Source organism: Rhagoletis pomonella, unplaced genomic scaffold, assembly GCF_013731165.1.
Source record: "Rhagoletis pomonella isolate Grant_MI unplaced genomic scaffold, Rhpom_1.0 Rhpom_scaffold_00003, whole genome shotgun sequence".
NCBI lineage: Eukaryota > Metazoa > Arthropoda > Insecta > Diptera > Tephritidae > Rhagoletis > Rhagoletis pomonella.
In genome coordinates this window covers 11,507,368-11,527,605 of record NW_023458557.1, presented here as the reverse complement: position 1 = coordinate 11,527,605, position 20,238 = coordinate 11,507,368, and the positions used below count along the sequence as shown (strand labels likewise).

The following is a 20,238-nucleotide window of genomic DNA, read 5'->3' as shown; positions in this document are numbered from 1 at the left end:
AATATTTACTGATTTATCGAGGATTTTGTATTTCTCGAAATTACCGTTATATGGGATGTGGGCGTGGTTATTGTCCGATTTTAAAAATTTTCGGCCATTTGGTATGCTGTACCAGGATCAACAACTGTGCCAAGTTTGGAAGAAATTGGTGCAGCGGTTACCAAAATATACACATGTAACTATAAGTGGGCGTGGCTACGCCCATTTTTCAAAAATTTTTTATATTCTTATTTCTCGTCTAAAAGTTATTCTAAATGTCAATTTTGAGTGAATTATCTTCAGTAGTTACTAAAATATCGCAGTTTTCGTATTTCTGAAAATTACCGTTATATGGGAGGTAGGCGTGGTTATTGTCCGATTTCACCCATTTTCAATACCGTCTGTCCTAAGCCCAAAAGAAGTGCACGTACGAAGTTTCGTTAAGATATCTCAATTTTTACTCGAGTTATCGTGTGCACAGACGGGCGGACGCTTAATCGATTTCTCTTTTCATTCTGCTCATTTATGTATACATTTGTCTATATCTATCTCGATTCGCTTTGCCTGTTACAAACAACCGTTATGTGAACAAAGTTATAACACCCTTGTGCACAAGTGCGCTCAGGTATAAAAAGTGTGTGTACGCTTTTCTCTTCACTATACGCTCTCCCCATATATGTAATACTTCTATATTGGCAGTACGTTGAAAGTACATCCGCCAACATTAGAGTGCAGATATAAAATGATAGAACGAGAAAACCAACCAACCAATGTACTCAGAATGACATTTGAAAAGAATAAAAAATCAGGAGCGGTACAGTAACCGTCAATATTTAGAAAATTAAATTTTAATTAAAGCCAAAAAAAATTGTGTTTAACTTTTGAACAAAAAAGTAAGGAAAAAGGAATCGTGTTGCACGCGTCAGTGTGTTATACTATTTACTTAAAAATGAGCCGTATCAGGGAAAACGGGCAGACGCTACATGCTGGCTAAGGTGCTGGAAAGGAAGGCACGGATCCTCTCATCCTATCTTTTAAGAGTGGTTATGGTGATCGCTTCAAGTGTAACTTATACATCTCTTGCTGCTTATTCAAATCCGCCGGTTACCACAAAGCTCGCCCCAATCACGTTCAGGGAAAAATTTTTGGTTATTTTATTTTTATATTTTTTTAATATTTGTAATTTAAACCGCTCCTGGAGTGACTTGGCAGTGGTTTGTTTGTAATATTTCACAAATATACATTTATACTAATGCAAGCAAACATTTATTTGATAAGCTGTCTCCCTTTGATTGCGGAATAAAAACACATAGTGAAGATACGTTCCTATCAATATAGAAGTATTAGATATATGGCTCTCCCATTGAAACATATGCGTTTGAAATCGGCGCTTTGCTCGATGCTCTTCGCTCGCCGCTCCACTATGTTTTTGGCTTAAGTATATTGCAAGTAAAGAAATTTTGAATACCATCAGATAATATTATTATGATTATGATTACTAATACTATTGTGAACTCCTGTTATATGCCCAAATAAACATTCCCAAATTAAAGCAAGCATAGATGCAAGTGTTAAGATAATAAGAGCTACAGAACTGAACCACTCATGAACAATTTTTTACAAGGGCGTGTAATTTCTGGTGTATACCAATGACATCGATATCATCGGTAACAAAAACGTCGAAGTCTGTCCTGCCTTTTCCAAGTTGGGTAAAGAAGCATAGCGATTGGGTTTGGTTATCAACGAAGACTAGACGAAGTATCTCCTGTCATCAAACAAAGAGTCAGAGCAGTCCCGCCTTGACACCCACATTACTGTCGCCAGTTGTAATATCGAGAAAGTAGAGAATGTCGCTTACTTGGGAACCAGCATTAACACCGATAATAATGTCAGTATGGAAATCCAATGCAGAATCACTCTAGCCAACAAATGCAACTTTGGATTGAATAGGCAATTCGGGAGTAAAGTTCTCTCTCGACGTACAAAAACCACACTCTATAAGTCACTCATCATGCCCATGCTGGTATATGGCGCAGAAGCTTAGACAATGACAACATTCGATGAGACGCCTCTTGAAGTATTGGAAAGAAAGATCTTAGGGAAGATTTACAGGCCTCTGTGCGTTGGTGACGGGAGTACCGCAGACGATGGAACGATGAGTTGTATGAACTTTACAACGAAATGGATATAGTGTAGCGAATGAAAATACAGCGGCCCCGCTGGCTTGGCCACGTCGTTCGAATGGGAAGCGACGTTCCAGTTCTGAAAGTATTAAACTCGCAATCCGCTGGTGGTAGCAGAGGAAGAGGGAGAGACCAAGTAGATAAGAACTTGGCTTCACGGGGCATTTTCCATTGTCCTCAGTTGGCACAGAGAGAAACAACTGGCGTTCTTTGTCGACCTCGGCTTAGGCGTTTACAGCGTCAAATAAGATTGATTATTTATGGAAACGGTTCGTTCAAACAATTACATAACCTTAGCTATCGCTTCGCCTGGAATTGCTACCAGGTGGAAACATTGATAATTCAGCTCTTAAGCTGCCATTGACCATATAGATCATCGAAACTCCTACTTGGAATATTTCCAGAACATCCGGTATGGAAAAAGTAGTACAAAAATTTAAACTAAATATTTGAGATCAGTGCACGATGGCATATAAAAAATTGCTTGAGGTCCTTGATCCATTGTCGCGGGATTTACATGGAAACGTGCAACCATTCGGGAATGTATTGTTATTGCCCTCAGGAGATTTTACGCAAACATTGTCTGTAATTTCTTGATTAACAATAGTCAACATTGTGGCTAGACGAACATACATATATACACTACAGCCGAGGGATTTTCGCGACAACTACTGGACATTGGGAACGGAAAGCTGCCAGCTAACGAGAGACTAAGACGAATTGTATCGCCTGATAATTTTTGTAACTAAGGAACATCGAAAGGAGAACTGATGAAAAGAATGTTTCTTAATTAAGAAAATTAATTACAGGCTCAGTGAACGAGCTATTCTGGCTGCGAAGAATAAGGATGTCTATCAACTAAATAAGAGTGGTATTGACAACAGTCGTTGCTTGAGCTGGTCTGCTCTTTTACCAGACTGCCAGGCCAGTTGCTCACTTTGGTGAACACCACTAATGTTATTCAATCCAGCATTCAAAGTGACAACTGTTTAGCTGAGGGAGACCGGGAGACCAGGACTCAAATCGTAACATCCGTTCACGGATCGAAAACCATACGAAAGAAAATTAAGTGATACGTCAGGCAGTATAAGCTGAATGAGACAAAGACCACGTTCACGTACGTCATAATCTGAAAAATGTGTTTTTACGTGACGAGTAATACGATATCGTATGTGACGATTCGAGTCCAGGTTTAGAGTTAGAGTAGTTGAGGAAGTAGGGATTACCTTTGCGAGTGTTTGTGTATCGAGCTCAATGAGTCCGTATGGTTTATAGGTGCACATCAAGTCAGCCACGCACTTAATATGCCTGATATGCGAGAGAGAAAGAGAGAGAGAGAGATATGCGGGAAGGCTGATGAAGCGGTAGCGCAAGATGTGACCGTTTCACCGTGTATTCATTGTGGGGCTCCATTGGAGGAGTCAACTCTAGCTGCCTTAGGCTGCTGGGCAATGAGCTGAGATTTATCCAGGGATGCATTCGTGCAGAGCCCCAGTGTAGTTTGAAAGCAGTAGCTTAATACCATGCCAAAAATTACTCCGGGAGTGGAGTGTGGGTGATGCTCAAAGCACCGTGTGATAGCCAAGCTGGGTTAGCGTTGACCATAGCTGAAAATGCCAGCGACTTATCACTTCACTAAGTTCAGCGAAGAGATATTTGAGAATTGCATAAAAAATGCATACCCAATTAAACACGAGCGAAGTACCTTTAAAAACAAGTGCGTCTGTGTGTTCGTTGTACTTTGTTTAAGCGGGAAATGCATAAGTCGCTTAAACAATAACATATGCGTCGATAAACACCGTTGTGGAAGAAGATGAATCAGTTGGTTATCCAACGGAATTTTTGAACTCGATTGATCTTCCAGGGATGACCCCACATACTGAATTGAAAATAGGTATGCCAATTATCACGTTGCGGAATATTAATCACTAAAACTCCGCAACGGTACGCGACTCGCAGTTAAGAAATTGATGAAGAACGTAGTGTAAGTAAAGATTTTTACGTGGCCTTTCAAAAGTGAAGAATTCCCATGATTCCGACCATTTCAATTTTAAAGATTGCAATTCCCAATTCGATTGACATTCGGAATCACAATCACAAATGCTCAAGGTTATCCTTTGGAAAAGTGTGGTTTAGAGTGAGATGTTGATTGGTTCTTAGATGTTGCGTGTTCCCGTGTCGGCAAACCAGATATCCTTGATATCAATGCAGAGAATGGAAACACGACAAATATTGTGTGCACACAAGTACTTATTACAAAATTAAACTCATATGAAACCTATGCTTTGTTTCGTTAATAATTTACCATCCATGTAACAGGAATATGCCACAGTAAAGCATGGCAGGGTACAGCTAGTTTAATAATAAATTTCTAATTTCGTGCTTGTTTCTGGACCCTCGCTTTCAACATACTTTAACTGCACAGCAAAAAACCGAAGCTACTCTTCATTTAAAAACAATTTGGGACAGAATCCATGAAAATAATCCTACTGGACCCTTATACTCCGCGCCAACTTCTGCTTCCACACCGGCCGGCAACTATTTTGATGAAGAAGATGAACTCATGTATAAATATTTAGTACAAGGAACCCAAGCCGAAATCAACAATACGTTCGACGCGTATGCAAGAATTGAGCATCTTCAACTGCCTTTCCAAAGAATTGACGATGTGCTCAAATTTTGGAAGGGAAAGCAGTACACTGACCCAGAATTGTACGAATTAAGTAATGTTTGTTTTGCAGTCCCGCCAACTCAGGTTAATATAACGTTTTCATCATTATTTCCCAAATTGTTTTTTTCCTGCTGCTCAAAAGTATTAAATGCAGACAATGTTATTTGGAAAATTTAACATGATTGGATTGTGATAATTTGAAAATTATGACCCTTTTTCCATTGCACAATTATCTATACAGAAACTTAAAATTGAGAGGGCGAGAAAAAACAGCTTAGGAAATAGTGGCCACCCTGATGTACATATCTATGTCCGAGGACATATTCACTAAGGCTTTACAAATTTCGTTTTTAACAGGTCACAATTGAGCGAGCATTTTCAACACTAAGGCTGGTTCTTACTGATTACCGTAATCAGCTTAGTCAGGAGACACTCGAGAATATTTTGTTGGTAAAACTGAACCCTGTTTTCTTGTTTCACAGCTATAGAACTATAGAAACTTTACCTCTCTTCGAAGATACACCAGATGAATAATATCTAGTCGTAATTTTCTTATTTTTTATGTTATAATTAGCAATGTATTCAATGAAGACTGTATTTTCTTTTATTTTTGATTTAAATTTTTCAATATGAAATAAATAATAACTAATATATTAATAAAAACAAAATAATTCTTAAAAAATTTCAAACTTTTGATTTTTTAAGTTTTCAACCTACTATGAACGGGTAGAGATACCCACTTCCAAAACAGGTACGCAAAGTTGTTCCTTTTGCACCGTTAGCGCGCACTAACAATCAGCGTTGCCAGGTCTTCGACATGAGAAAACGTCCCTCTTGGTCTGAAAAAACGTCATTTCCTATCCAAAAACGTCTTTTTCAAATGTATGCACCCAGAATTGTTCTTATTAAACTTTTATTGTATACAAAGTTACATATGTACGCAAGGTATATTAAAATGTCATTTCGACAGAGCACATTTTAAATTCATTGTTAACTGGTTTGATATCGTTAATATAAAAATCATTTTATAGATACACTTGTGATCAGCTGATTACGTCATCAACATTTTGATCGATTGTGGCTGTTGTTCTTTTGTTTATTTGATGTTTATTATTTTTCCATAAAAGCCTAGCTCATTATATAACAAACAAAATATAAATCCACATTTCAAACTGTGTGCAAAAATTATAAAAAATCTGCAAAGTTTCAGCTGGATATTCAACTTTATATTCAGATTTTCTAGATTTTTTTGAGTATGCAGTTTGATAGCCCATTAAATTTCAGGGCAATAATGTGTAAGTTTTAAGGTGCTAAAGAATCGGGTTGATTTTTAATAATTTTTTTCCTTGAGGACATTTGGTTAGGTGGCCGGTTGTCGAAAATGCTAACGTTCTGATAAGAGGAAACATAGCAATATTTCAATGAAGTCTTAAAAGAGTCGCCTACTTTTTTCTGACTTTTTATGCTGCTACAGCTTTTCTGGTGCTTTTGCGATCGTGCGTGTTGCAATAGATCAGCTGTTGCTGATTTGGTTTTTAATATGCAATTGCAAACATTGCAATAAGCCTCGTAAGCTCAGGTGTTTACACAACCAGCCTTTCAACGCGGAATCCTTAGTCCATGAAACTTTAAGTCATCTGTATCCAAAGAATAAATATATTTTGAAGCAGCTGCTGCAAAAAACAAAGCTTGTAAAGATTTATTATGAAAATAATTCAAAATCAGTTCTACTTACTAGATTTAGTAACAGAGAAAAATTGCTGGGAAGGTAAAAAACGTCAGTTTTTACACAAAAAACCTCAAAACGTCAACAGGATACAAAAAACGTCCAAATGACGTTAAAAGCGTCAACCTGGCAACGCTGCTAACAATACACGATGGATTTCAATTGCAGCTGAGTACAAACCAAACGAATTTTTTTTTCTTTTGTTCATTGCGTAGTTAGGATTGTAGTAAAGATACTCAGGGTTTTTAAGGCAACCTTGCGGATATTTCTATGCATTAATTGACGTTTTTTGCCAAACTGACCACATCGTTAACAATGCATAGATAAACACTTGCTAAGGAGTCTCAAGGTTTCCTAGACGGATATTTATATGCATCATGAACGTTTCTCCTAAACTAAAAAAACTCTTTTTAAACATAAAACAATAGATCCTAACCACATCATTAAAAATTCAGAAAATAATTCATATACATATATGTATGTACATGAGTTATGGTATTACCAAGTGACCTGTGTGCACAAACGTAAATTAATATATCTGTGTACATATGTATGTATGTAGAATGTAAGCTAAAGTTTTTTAACCGAGATTCTTTTTAACGCATACTTTGTTATCGAAATAACGCAGTGTGCAATGCAGTTTTGCCTGATTTTCACAAACATATGTACATATGTTTGTATGTAGATACATTAAGGCAAAATTAACCACTTGTTCTAAATATGACGCATATATGTATTAAAAAGAGTTTAGTTTGTGAAAATAGTTCAATTTAAATATGTGTATATGAACATATGTATATATGTATGCGTACATGGAATAAAGAAATTTGAGCAAAAATTAGCGAAATGTTCATAAAAATTTTATATCTTTTTTAGGGTATGGAATTTCGTGGCATAATAAATTTTATTACAATAAAATGCAAGTTTGAAGTAGCTAGGTTGATTTTTGGCAATTTCTTGTTCGACAATTTTTTTGTATGGAGAAACTGAGCAACGCTTTCAACAAAAAGAATTGCCAAAATTCAACTGTATTTTTCGAACACTTCGCAAGTGTCAACAGTAATGTGCGAGCTCTGAAGAAATCATAAGCAAACACAAAATACCAATTGACTGTCGTTGCTGCCCGCTTGCAGAAGCTAGAAATTTCTAATTTTTCGACTGCGACTGCCGACAACTTGCAAAAGCAAAGATGTTGCTTATACATCGACTTGCGCCGCTGACCAAAATCAGAATGAAATCAAAATGAAAATTTTCAAACCAACGACTGCCGGAAGAACTGCGCATTTTGTCGGCAATCAGTTTTTGCTTGAGCTTCGACTACGACTGTTAAACCAACGACTGCCAGCAGCTCTGCGCATTTTGTCGGCAATCAGTTTTTGCTTGAACTTCGACTACGACTGTTAAACCAACGACTGCCAGCAGCTCTGCGCATTTTGTCGGCAATTAGTTTTTGCTTGAGCTTCAACTACGACTGTCGTTTTGTCTCATAAGCGTAAGCACAAGCAATAAGTAAATTTTGAACAGTTACAATAAGTCGAAGCAGTGAGAAGCGAAAATTTTATTACTTTTGTTACTTCGACTTAAGTTTTTTAAACACTGGTTTTGCGCATGATTGTAATTTTTTTCCAAGCAAATTTCTAACGAAAAATTATCTGCGCAAGAACAACCCTCCCGGAAAATTTGCGACCAACTGAACGCTGACTATGCAAAAGTGAATTACAAAACAGCTGATATGCGCGCAAGCAAGTCGGTACTCACCACTAGTGTTGCCATTTCTGTTTCTGCCGTCCCGCCAGATTAATAAACAAAAATCGCTAGAATCCTACTAAATCATTTAAATCAAAACCAAAAATATATAGATATGCATACATGCAGCTTTTTTCATGCTAGCTGAGCCGAAGATACCTAAAAATTTTCGACAACTATATAATACTATTAGAATACCTTTCCCGCCATGTTTAGTGCTTATTTAGTGCATTTTATTCTGGATACGAAAATCTTTTTATACACATAAGTATGTACATACATATGTGTAAAAATGCATTGTTTAAAACAAAATGTATATCTTGATTGAATTAAAGTAAAAATTCAATTGGTTCTATAAAAGTTTAAAATCGTTATTAGTGCGTTACTATTTAATTTGGTTTTTGATAAATACAACAATACTTATATCTTGGACCAATCACTAATATAGTATAGATGCTTATTAAATTTTACTGAAAAAAAATTTTTGATGTTTTGATTTGCCCAAGTTTTGGTGCTTTTAGGGAAGTTGGCAGCCATGGGGTCTCACATTCCTGAGTACTCACATATACTCGTTCTCTCACTCCGATCACACTAACAGATGCAATTCGCGCAAAATTTTGGTTTCCCCCCCCCCGGGCATAATTACCTCACCTCATCTACCCAACGGTTTGCACATTTGCCCGCGGTATGGGAGATGTCCGCTTAAAAAAAATGAAACTGCGGGTTTCTAAATGAAATAATACTTATCCTTGAATCGATAAAAACAGAATGAATGGTAAATAAACTCAAATTTATGGCGTTTTCTTTTCTACCGGCAAATCTCATTGCCCGCCTCGCTCAAGCAGCAAGAAGGGGGCAATGAAAATGCAAAATTTTTTCTAGAAAAGAAAACATCTTTGGATATGGACGTATTTACTTGAGTACATATACATATGTACATTCGTAAGAGTCAACATCAGACCAAAAAAAGCAAAATTGACTGCTTATAAAAGCTTCGCGTCCGCTTATAGGAGATTTTTTTTTAATAACTAGAGATGTTTGAGTGTCCGCGTCCGTTTATCGGAAAGTCCGTATATGGGACAGCATTTTGTATGGAAAAAACCAAAAACTGTACGTTCCCAAGAATGTGTCAGCTTATAGGAGATGCCCGCTTATTAGAGCGTCCGCCTATGAGAGCGTCCGCCTATGAGAGCTTTAACTGTATGTTGTCCGGAGTAGATATGGCGTCGATATCGACTGTCGTTCCTGAATATCCACAGGAGAATGTAGAAGTAGGGGAGTTGCACTTCATGACTTGATATTAAAAGCTAGAGCAGTTGTAATGCTAATCAACAACCTAAATATGTACATATGAAGGGTTAGTTAGTGGTCTCGCCTAATAGTTAAAGAATTGCAATGTAATTGTTTGGATGCCGCAATACAAATATCTAGGGTTAGTTAATGGACTTAAAGTCCACATGTGATTCGAATTATAATATCCCATATAAATTAACAGCCCAGCGAATGAACTCTTGCTTTTGTATTTAAACGTCGCCAATTCAAAATTTTTGTAGCGTTGGCAATAACAATAAATAAGTCCCAAGATTAAACCCTAGCAAGAGGATTGCTTAACGCATGGCGTATTGCCCAAATACCAAGTTAAAGTTACCTACCAAAAGCAATGCATGTGGTTTTTAGAATAAAGAAATATGCCGATTTTTTGGACCACGGAGCACCCCGATTCTCGGAGTTTACTACCAGTATATACATACATAGAATACCAAAGGCATTTTTTGTCCATGTCATGAAATCTACACCGTTCGTTCGATTTTCGAAAATAATGTGTCAAATGAAAGAGCTTGGGCTGTAGATGCTAGGACTTACCGTTGCTTTTTGGCAGTTTGTGTTCGGAAATTTTTTTTATACGAAAAAAATGCGGAGATCCGTCAATAAAAAAAAAAATCCCAAAAATCAACGGTAAGTCCAAGATACTTAAAATTTGCAATTTGCCCGCTAAAATTTAATGCGCTACAAAGCTGAATACCAACATTTTGTGTAAAGATGCTGATCAAGAAGTTAGAAATTTTGGTCAAACTTTGCAGAATTTTCATAATTTTTGCACAAAGCCTAAAACTTGGATTTATTTCGTATTTGTTAATTAACCAGCTATACTTTCATAAAAAAAACATTAAATAAAATATATAAAAATAGCCAAAGCTTACTAAAAAGGCCCGTCCCAGTTTTTATTTGGTTCGCTGTACATATGTGTATCTATGTAACCGATTAATCAATTTGAGCCAAACTCAGTACAATTATTTTCTACATGTTGAAAATTTTCGAAATCGGACTAAAATTACGCTCACTTTCCACTTGCAAAAACAAAACGCAAAAGACTTTAATAGCGCTTGGTGCGTTGCTTTAAAACGTTGCATCACGTTGCATTTCGTATTCTAGCAGCTGAAGGAATGTATACTAAAAATTTCAGACATGTGCTCACGATTTGAAAAGAAAAATTTTTTCACAAAAAAATTCGAGGTTTCTGAGAAAAGCACATGTAGAATTTTATCTACTTTCATTTGGTACTAAAAGCTTCTTTGTACTTTGAAATTCATTTTTTGTAGTAATCTCCAATATCGATATCAATTACCCCTATGTGTGGCATCCGCCAATCCTTTGCTTCACCTTGAGCAAGGTGGAGCTGACGTGGCTGATCCACGAGCCGTGGCTAAGCAGTAAGGATATCTCTGGACGGAGAGCAAGGAACTACGAGCTGATAGCGGCGAACAATGTAGGTAGAACTAGGTCCTGCATGCTCATCAGAGGTAAAATAAAATTCTTTATTTATATAGTTTCAGCAGTGATGACATGGTGACGACCATGCTGGAGGGAGAGGCTGGAGAGCTCTAGCTAATATCCGCCTATATGCCGCACGACGACGAGGTGGGGCCACGTCCAACGCTACTGAGGAGTGCTCTAGCGGAAGCCAAGTGGAGGATTATAGGATCCGATGCGAATTCGCGGGATTCAGTTTGGGATAGCTCGAACACAAACTCGCGAGGTGAGTTAATTGTAAAAGAAGACTTCTTTATTTTCAACTGGGAGAATTCTCCTACATTTATAATTGCAGCACAGTGGTCGGAGAAACGCTGTTTTCCGCAAAAAAGGCATATTTTAAAACTATGATAAACCGGAATAAAGCTATTCTTATTCAGAAATCTCCAGCAAACTCAAAACTTATTAGTATTTTAAGTAATATCTGCGGGGCAAGCCGTTGAATCCGTTTAATTCAACGAATTCGATCATGGCACGTTCTAACAGTTATGAGATGATAGATTTCTTAACAATTTGTATATGGAAACTTTCAATTATAACAGTAATTGCTTGTTTGGTGTCAATTCTTAAACATGGAAAATAATAATTTCATATGAAATATTACATATTAAAACTTGGTTGCTAAGTTATCAACACCTTAATAGCACGCATGGCCGTAGCCAGAACGAAATTTTGGGAGGTGAAGGGGGGCCGGGATAGGGGGGAGGTTCCTATACCGAAAAAGAAATGTTTTAAACCAATAACTTACTTACTAAACAATTTTTTATTATAGCCCAAAATTATTGTAACCAATAGAGGTGAATATGTTGTACAAAAACACTTAAAGAGAAGTTCACAAAAGGTGATATAAAACTATTCGTCGATTTAGCCCATTTATTACCATTGTTCTCGCATGAGTACGGAAAACCCATGCAATTTTTTTACTAAAGCTTTTTAGATTGTTTATAATTTTAAATTTTTTTCGAAATGAAAGTTGGACTAAGGTGGCGTAGTAACGCTTTTTCATAAGTTGAAGTAGAAAAAAAAAATAGTTTTGCTATGGCAATCTGTTTGGTAGAGGCTTTTTAATTTTTTTTTTTTTTATAGTTTATTTCGAATTTTGCATTGGTGATGAGAATTTGTTTTCCCTAAAAATTGTGAGTTGTAAAATCAGTGCAGGAAATAACTACGTACATAAGTATATGAATAAGAAATAAAAACAATTTTGGAAAAGCGAAAAGTTGATTTGAAAACAGGTGTGCCTGCTTGAGTACAATAGGAAAATATGTATGAAAAAACTTTGTTGGCTTAATTTTTTCGAACCCCCACAAACGGAAATAATTTTATGGGAGAAAATACAACAGTCTTTCAAGTGCAATAAACGCAATTGAAAACAACTAAGGACCATCGCCAATAGATATTGCTATAATATCACCCAACAACACGGTTGAGGACGAAAGGATGCCGAGAAGTTGGATGAAGAAACGATGCCAAAAGATGTTCCTGGCAATATCGAACTTTTCTGCAGCGACGACGATTACGACAGTGAAAATGGCATACCGTTATCAGAAATTAAATCCGCACTAAGAATTGAAGCTTTAGCGATCCCTTGCTGGTCAAAAGATGCGCCCAATATGAACATCACTGTTATTAGTAATTATGAAGCCAATGTTCGAGCAAAAAAATAAATTTGGCGCATAAATCCCCGGTGGAAGTTTTTGACACCATTTTCGACAGTGATGTTGTGCAATTTATAATATATCAAACACGGTCATATGCCCAGCCACACAATGAACATAATTTTATATTTGAGGAGGAGAAGTTATATACATTTATAGGAATATTGTTTTATATCGGCTATCACTCGATGTCAAGGAAGTCCATGTATTGGGAAATGGACGAAGACACAAGGACACCAATTGTTGCCAAAAATATGTCAAGAAACAGATTTTATGTTATCAGAAACTTTATCCATACTATCTATACTATACCGTAGATAAAATGGCTTCGAAACGTGCGTTCACAGCAAGTGTTGCTTATACAGGACCTCATTTTACAAAAATGATTCAAAACTCTTGCAGATGTATGTATATAGTGCCACCAACGTGTCGTGTTTTAAAAATACACCTACTAGAAAATGAACACACTTCCCGTTGTTGTTGTCGCTTGGGTACGGCTCCTAAAACCTCCTTCTAAATTTTTCGTAAATTGTATGCTATTTGTGTTCCTGTTAAGAAATTAAAAAGCAAATAAAAACAAGTTTTCAGTTTTTAAGGTTGATGGGAATAAATGGGTTAAATAGTTAACTTTTTACTGTGCATGTTTATTTTACGAGGAGGAAGCATCAGAAGTTTAACCACGTCAGTGTGAGACTTTAAACCGAACTAAACTTCCTACCGTCATGTACCGTTCCCCTCCCGGTATCACCGTAAAGGATTTCGTCGCGATTATAACATTGTTCTATATTCTTCTTCTTCTTCTTATTTGGCGCTGTAACCGTCAAAGCGATTTTGGCCGAGTTCAACAAAGCACGCCAGTCGCCAACGCGTAAAGGCCCGTAAATCTTCCGCGAAATCTTTCTCTTGAACACTCCAAGAGCCGCCTCATCGGATGTTGTCGTTTTCCATGCTTCTGCGCCATATACCAGCACGGGCATTATGAGTGACTTATAGAGCGTGGTTTTCGTACGTCGAGAGAGGACTTTACTCCTGAATTGCCTACTCAGTCCAAAGTAGCACTTGTCGGCAAGAGTGATTCTGCGTTAGATTTCAATGCTGACATTATTATCGACGTTAATGCTGGTTCCCAAGTAAACGAAATGACAGGAGATACTTCGTCTTGTCCTCGTTTACCACCAGACCCATTCGCTTTGCTTCATTATCCAACTTGGAAAAGGCAGAACAGACTTCGCGGTTTTTGTTTCCGATGATGTCAATGTAATCGGCATAAGCCAGCAATTGCACGCTCTTGTAGTAAATTGTTCCTGAGCGGTTCAGTTCTGCAGCTCCTATTTTCTTTAACAACAGATTAAAGAAGTCACATGAATTAGATTCGCCCTGTCTGAAACCCCGTTTGGTGGCGAACGGCTCGGAGAGGTCTTTCCCAATTCTGACGGAGCTGGTGGTATTGCTCAACGTCATGTTACACACCCGTCTCAGTTTGGCGGGGATGCCAAATTCATACATAGCGGCGTATAGGAAACTTTTTTTCGTGCTGTCGAAAGCGGCTTTAAAATCGACAAATATATGGTGTGTGTCGATCCTATTCTCGCGGGTCTTTTCCAAGACTTGGCGTATTGTGAATACCTGATCTATGGTGGATTTTCCAGGGCTAAAGCCACACTGATTAGTTCCAATCAGCTCGTTGACGGTGCGCTTCAGTCTTTCACACAATACACTCGATAAGACCTTACAACCTATGCTTAGAAGGCTGATTCCGCGGTAGTTGGCGCGTATGGCGGGGTTCTCCTTTCTTGTGGATTGGGCAGAGTACACTTAAATTCCAGTCGTCGGGCATGCGTTCATCTCACCATATTCTGCATAGGAGCTGATGCATGCACCTCATCAGCTCCTCGCCGCCGTACTTGAATAGCTCGGCTGGCAGGCTGTCAGCTCCAGCAGCTTTGTTGTTTTTCAGCCGCGTTATTGCTATACGTACCTCGTCATAGTCAGGCGGTGGAATCGGGTTCTTCTTCTCCACAACTTTCCGTGCTGCTACCATTGAGTAGGGCAGAAAAGTGTTCCCTCCATAATTTAAGTACGCTCTGGACATCGGTTACTAGATCGCTATTATTGTTCTTACAAGTGTACGCCCCGGTATTGAAACCTTCTGTAAGTCGCCTAACTCTCTGGTAAAATTTTCGGGCATTCTTCCTGTCGGCCAGCATTTCAAGCTGTCCGCACTCACGTATTTCGGCATCTCTCTTCTTATCGCGGCAAATACGTCTCGCTTCCCTCTTCTGTTGCCTACAGCGTTGCGCCCGATCGCAGCGAAGCCCTGTAGGCGGCATCTTTTCTCTCTGCAGCTTCCTGACACTCCTCATCGTACCAGTTGTTCTTTCGGGCTTACTAAAATCTGACTACTTCTTCGGCGGCGGTACTTAATGAGCGGGAAATGTGGTTCCACTGCTCGCATATGTCGGTTTGTTGAAGAGTGCTCTCTGAGAGCAGGTGTGGGATTCGAGTAGCGAAAGCGCTGGCTGTCTGTTGTGATTGCAGCTTTTCGACGTTAAGCTTTCCGTGCATATTTGGGCGCACATTTTTTGCTGCGCAGAGGCGGGTGCGTATCTTGGCTGCAACAAGATAGTGATCTGAGTCGATTTTTGGGCCTCGGAGTGTGCGTACATATGAAACACTGGAAGCGTGCCTTCAGTCTATCACAACATGATCGATTTGGTTTCTCGTTTTTCGATCCGGAGACAGCCACGTAGTTTGATGGATCTTTTTATGCTTGAGCCTTGTATTGCATATTACCATGTTTCGAGCCCCGGCGAAGTCGATCAGCCTCAATCCGTTGCCGGACGTTTCGTCGTGGAGGCTGAATTTTCCAACGGTGGTTCCAAAGATCCCTTCCTTGCCCACCCGGGCATTGAAGTCGCCAATCACGATTTTGATATCATGACGGGGGCAGCGCTCGGACGTGCGCTCCAAACGCTCTTAGAAGAGATCCTTGGATGCCTCATCCTTCTTCGGGGCATGGGCGCAGATGAGCGAGATGTTGAAGAATCTCGCTTTGATGCGGATTGCGCTAGACGCTCGTCCACGGGGTGAACGAGAGTACTCGGCGACGGAGTCTCTCTCCCACCACAAATCCAACTCAGAATTTGCGCTCCTTTACATGGCAGCTGTAGTAGAGGTCGCAAGGCCCCAGACATTGCTTACCTTGCCCCGTTCAACGCATTTCTTGGATGGCGGTGATGTCAGCTTTTGTCCTTGCGAGGACATCAACCAGCCGAGCAGAGGCACCTTTCCCATTAAGAGTCCGGACATTCCAGGTGCATGGCCTCAATTCGTATTCCTTTAAATGATTGCCGCGGTCGTCATCGTAAGGGGGGTCTCATCCAAGGCTTTGCCTTGCTTCTTCACTGGAAGTGGTTTTTACGTGGCGGGTCCCAAGCCCAGCGCGCAACCCATTGCTGGGACGGGGGTGGTTTCGCATCCAAATACACGTTTATATAGCGAGCGGCTTGCTCCAATCAGACACCCGCTTGCATCCGCACCTACTGGTGAACAGACGCTGCAGACTTCAGTGTGTTCTTAAACCGAATAAGTCGGAGTGGCCCCACCGAAGCTCCCTCTCTTTGGGCCAAGGCTCCATTCGGATTGGTTACCGCATCTCGCATATGGGTTACTCACGTTGCCCAGAGTGCGCGAACGAGGACGCAAGAGTCGGGATTGAGTATAAGCATGCAACTGTAGCTGCATACCCAGCGCAACGACCTACCCCATTGCACTCAAAAAAAAAACATATTCCCATGGAACAATAAAAACAGATAGAAGCCAATTCGACGTCAAACCTACAATGGTCAAAGTTTCCGGGAGAGCAAAAATAAAAAAGCGTGTGTAAGGAAAAATAAAAAATTACATTTCACTGGCTGACGTTTTTAAGTAAATTTGAATTTTATTTTTATTTATTTATTTTCTTTAGTTAAAATTGGTTAACTTGTATGTTATTTTCTGTTTTTGATTTATGAGTTGCAGTGTTGTTGGAGGGACTTTTCGGCATAAGGGTCATAGGAACAGCACTTGGCATCAAAAGTGCCTTTCCTGTACTTCCCGGTGTATTTGTGAAATCAGCTCCTTTAAAATGTTTGACGCACAGTGTTGAGTATGAGCAAAGCATAATACATGTCACAAGCAACTGATATCAAGTATACACACTTTCTTATACTCTTTAGCACTTAAGTTTTAGTACTAAGCATTATCATGTAACTTGAACTAAATAAAAGCTCACTTGCTGCTCAACCATCAACTGCATTTCATCGAGATCGAATGCACGAAAGAAAGTGGAAAAATTTCGACACTTTTAAAAAGTGTTAGCAGCGAGGTATATGGTATAATCCATAGCATATGCAGCCCGGTTTTGCCCACTAAAAAAAGCTACAAGCAATTGTGCGAAATTTTGGAACGCCACTTCACTCCTCCGGTCATTTTGATCCGTGAAAGAAAAAATTTCTATTCGGCCAAAAGGTTGGAAAACGATATGGTGGCAGAATGGTATGCGCACGTTAAAAAACTATCATTACATTGCAAATTTGGTGAAACTCTGGAAAAGATAATTCAGGATAAGTTTATTGTTGAATTACCGGAGAAAATTTTTGAAAAACTATATGAAGATGACGAAGATTTGTCTCTAGCGAAGGCGTTTAAAAAGGCACTCGTAATGGAGTCAAAGTTCTCCGCGCAAGCAAATCCAAGCGAGGAGGTAAACTATGTAAAATCACGAAGGGACAGTCGCGGTGGCAAAAACAACAACAGTAGCACCAGCAATTCCGGTAGCAAGGGCAACAACAGTGGCAGCAGCAATACCGGCATACCGGTAGCAACGGAGATAAAAAGAAACCGTGCGCACATTGTGGGTGGAAGAATCATTTGTCTAATGTCTGCAAATATCGCCGTAGCATTTGTCACGCTTGCAGTGTAAAAGAAGAAAATAATGATGTTTTCGATTTCGTATTTAGCATTTCCGCAAGGGAGCGAGGCAAAGAGTCTGATCAATACGAGCTCTCAGTAGAAGTTAATGGTATTCAGCTAAAGGTTATGTGCGATACTGCAGCACCGTGTTCATTGATGTCAGCGGGAGTGTTTGATGCTAATTTTGAGCGCAAATTGCTGAAAAGGTGCTTATCTTCATACACCGGGTATGGGGGCGAACGTGTGGATGTTCTTGGTGAGTTTGAAGTTAGAGTGGAACATCAGGAAAAAGAAGTTGTAGGCAAATTTATTGTTACCAACACGAGCCGACCAACGTTGTTCGGAACAGATTTTTTGCGCAAGTTAGGTTTCGAGCTATCAAATAAAAAAGCAGCATGCAATAAAATAAACTATTTAAGCTCACACAAAGAAATAATCGAAAATATAAAGAACGAATTTTCTGAATTATTTAAGCCGGGTATGGGAAAATATAATTTATTCACTGTAAAACTATGTCTACAAGAAGGGCCAACCCCAATTTTTTTCAAACCACGACCCTTGGCGTGGCGAGAAAGCATTGAAAGACAATTAGATGAATTAGTTCAGAGTGGTATTTTGATTCCAGTAGAAAACACTGATTGGGGAACGCCTTTAGTTCCGATCCTAAAACCCAGTAGGCAAATACGAATTTGTGGGGATTATAAGACGACTGTAAATCGCTTTTTGTTAGATTTTAAATATCCACTTCCACGTATAGACCAGATTTTTGCGTCAATACAGGGGGGTAAACTTTTTACAAAGCTGGATATGTCAAACGCTTATAACACTGGACCACAAATTTCAACTTTTTCTCTTTACCAGAAACGCCGTTATGAAATTCTTATGTAAAATCACCCCCTGATTCCGAAAATCAAGGTTATTTTTAATTCTATGGTACCGTTTTTTGAGATATTTGCAATTTACCGTTTTTGCAAAAAAAAAAAAATTGGGTCCACTTTATCATATATATCTCAAGAACGAATTAAGCAATTCCAAAACGGAAGCTTTTAAAAGGTAATAAAATTTTCTATAAACTGTGCATACAACACTTTTTGCTAGGCCCTGTAGATTCAAAGATAACGAACAATCATTACCGATTTTTTCAATTTTTTTTGTAAAAATATAAAAAAAATTGTACTTTGCGGGGAAGGATCTCGAAAACCTTTTATTTTTTTGCAGATTGTTTTTTTCTCCCTAAGCTCTGTTGTATTACAAAAAAAATAAGCTATCATCGAAGAAAATCGATGCAAAACTACGTAAGTTATAAGCGATCAAATAAAAATACCCAGGTTGCGCAACTTCAATGTATGTACCTATACATACATACATATATTAAAGGTATAAAGTGCAAGTGAGATATTATCCGGATAAACGAATAACACCATAACAATGATAACACTTTTTCTTTAAATAAATCAAATAGTACTTTTAATACTCGAATTGTATTATAGTAGGTAGAGTGGTTGCATCGAAAGGAAGAGTGGTTGGGTTCGAAACCTGCTGTAGGCATGTAGTTATAAACATGTATTTCCGTCAGTTATGGGTAAGTATGCAGGTAGATTTTCAAAATTATAAGACACAGAAAATTTCTAAAGCCTACATCTAAAACAGGTAGTATTTTCTTTTCCCGGCTTGTTATAAAAAGGAACCTTTCTGTCTAGGTAAGATTTGATTTTTTCAATTTTATTCTTGTTCCGAGTATAAATATGAGTTAATGCGCTTTGAAACTTCATAACATCTTCAAGGCTCGCCGGAGATAGTTCAGTTCATAAGTCTAATTTCAAAACCGTGATTTATTAAAAAAAATAAAATGAGTAAAAGGAAGCGAGAATTTGAGTGTAATAAGGATCCAGATATGTTCTGTTTCATGTGTGGCCAATATACTATCATAAGGCGACGACGAGTGTTCTCAGATCATATCAAAACTTTATACTCCAAGTATTTTGGAATTGAGCCTAAAAATGCTGAAAAACCATGGACACCGAACACTTTGTGTACATCGTGTCGAGTAGAATTGATTCAGTGGGAATCAGGACAACAAACAAAATTTGATACACCAATGATATGGAGAGAACCTACTTGCCATTCAATAGAGTGTTATATTTGTCAAACAAAAGTACTTGGCGTTGGAAGATCAAGAGGAGTAACCTATGCTAGCGTACCTACAGTGACATTACCAATCAAATTAAGATAAAGATTGTTAGAATATAGTATAAACATAAATAAATTAAAAAAAAAAGTTAAAAATATGGGTAATTTCATTCATAAATTGAACTTTTAACTCAATAGAAACAGAGAATAGCTAGATATTTCACTCTTCTTTATACCATACATACGTTTTGAGGTATACGTTGAAATTGCGCAACCTGGGTATTTTTATTTGATCGCTTATAACTTACGTAGTTTTGCATCGATTTTCTTCGATGATAGCTTATTTTTTTTGTAATACAACAGAGCTTAGGGAGAAAAAAA

At 38.4% G+C, this 20,238-nt stretch overlaps 1 protein-coding gene across 1 annotated transcript in view; it reads right to left on the bottom strand.

Moving 5' to 3' along the window:
• The window catches only part of LOC118735030, a 327,594-nt gene that overhangs the window by 30,085 nt on the left and 277,271 nt on the right, over window positions 1-20,238 (bottom strand). The window lies entirely within an intron of this gene.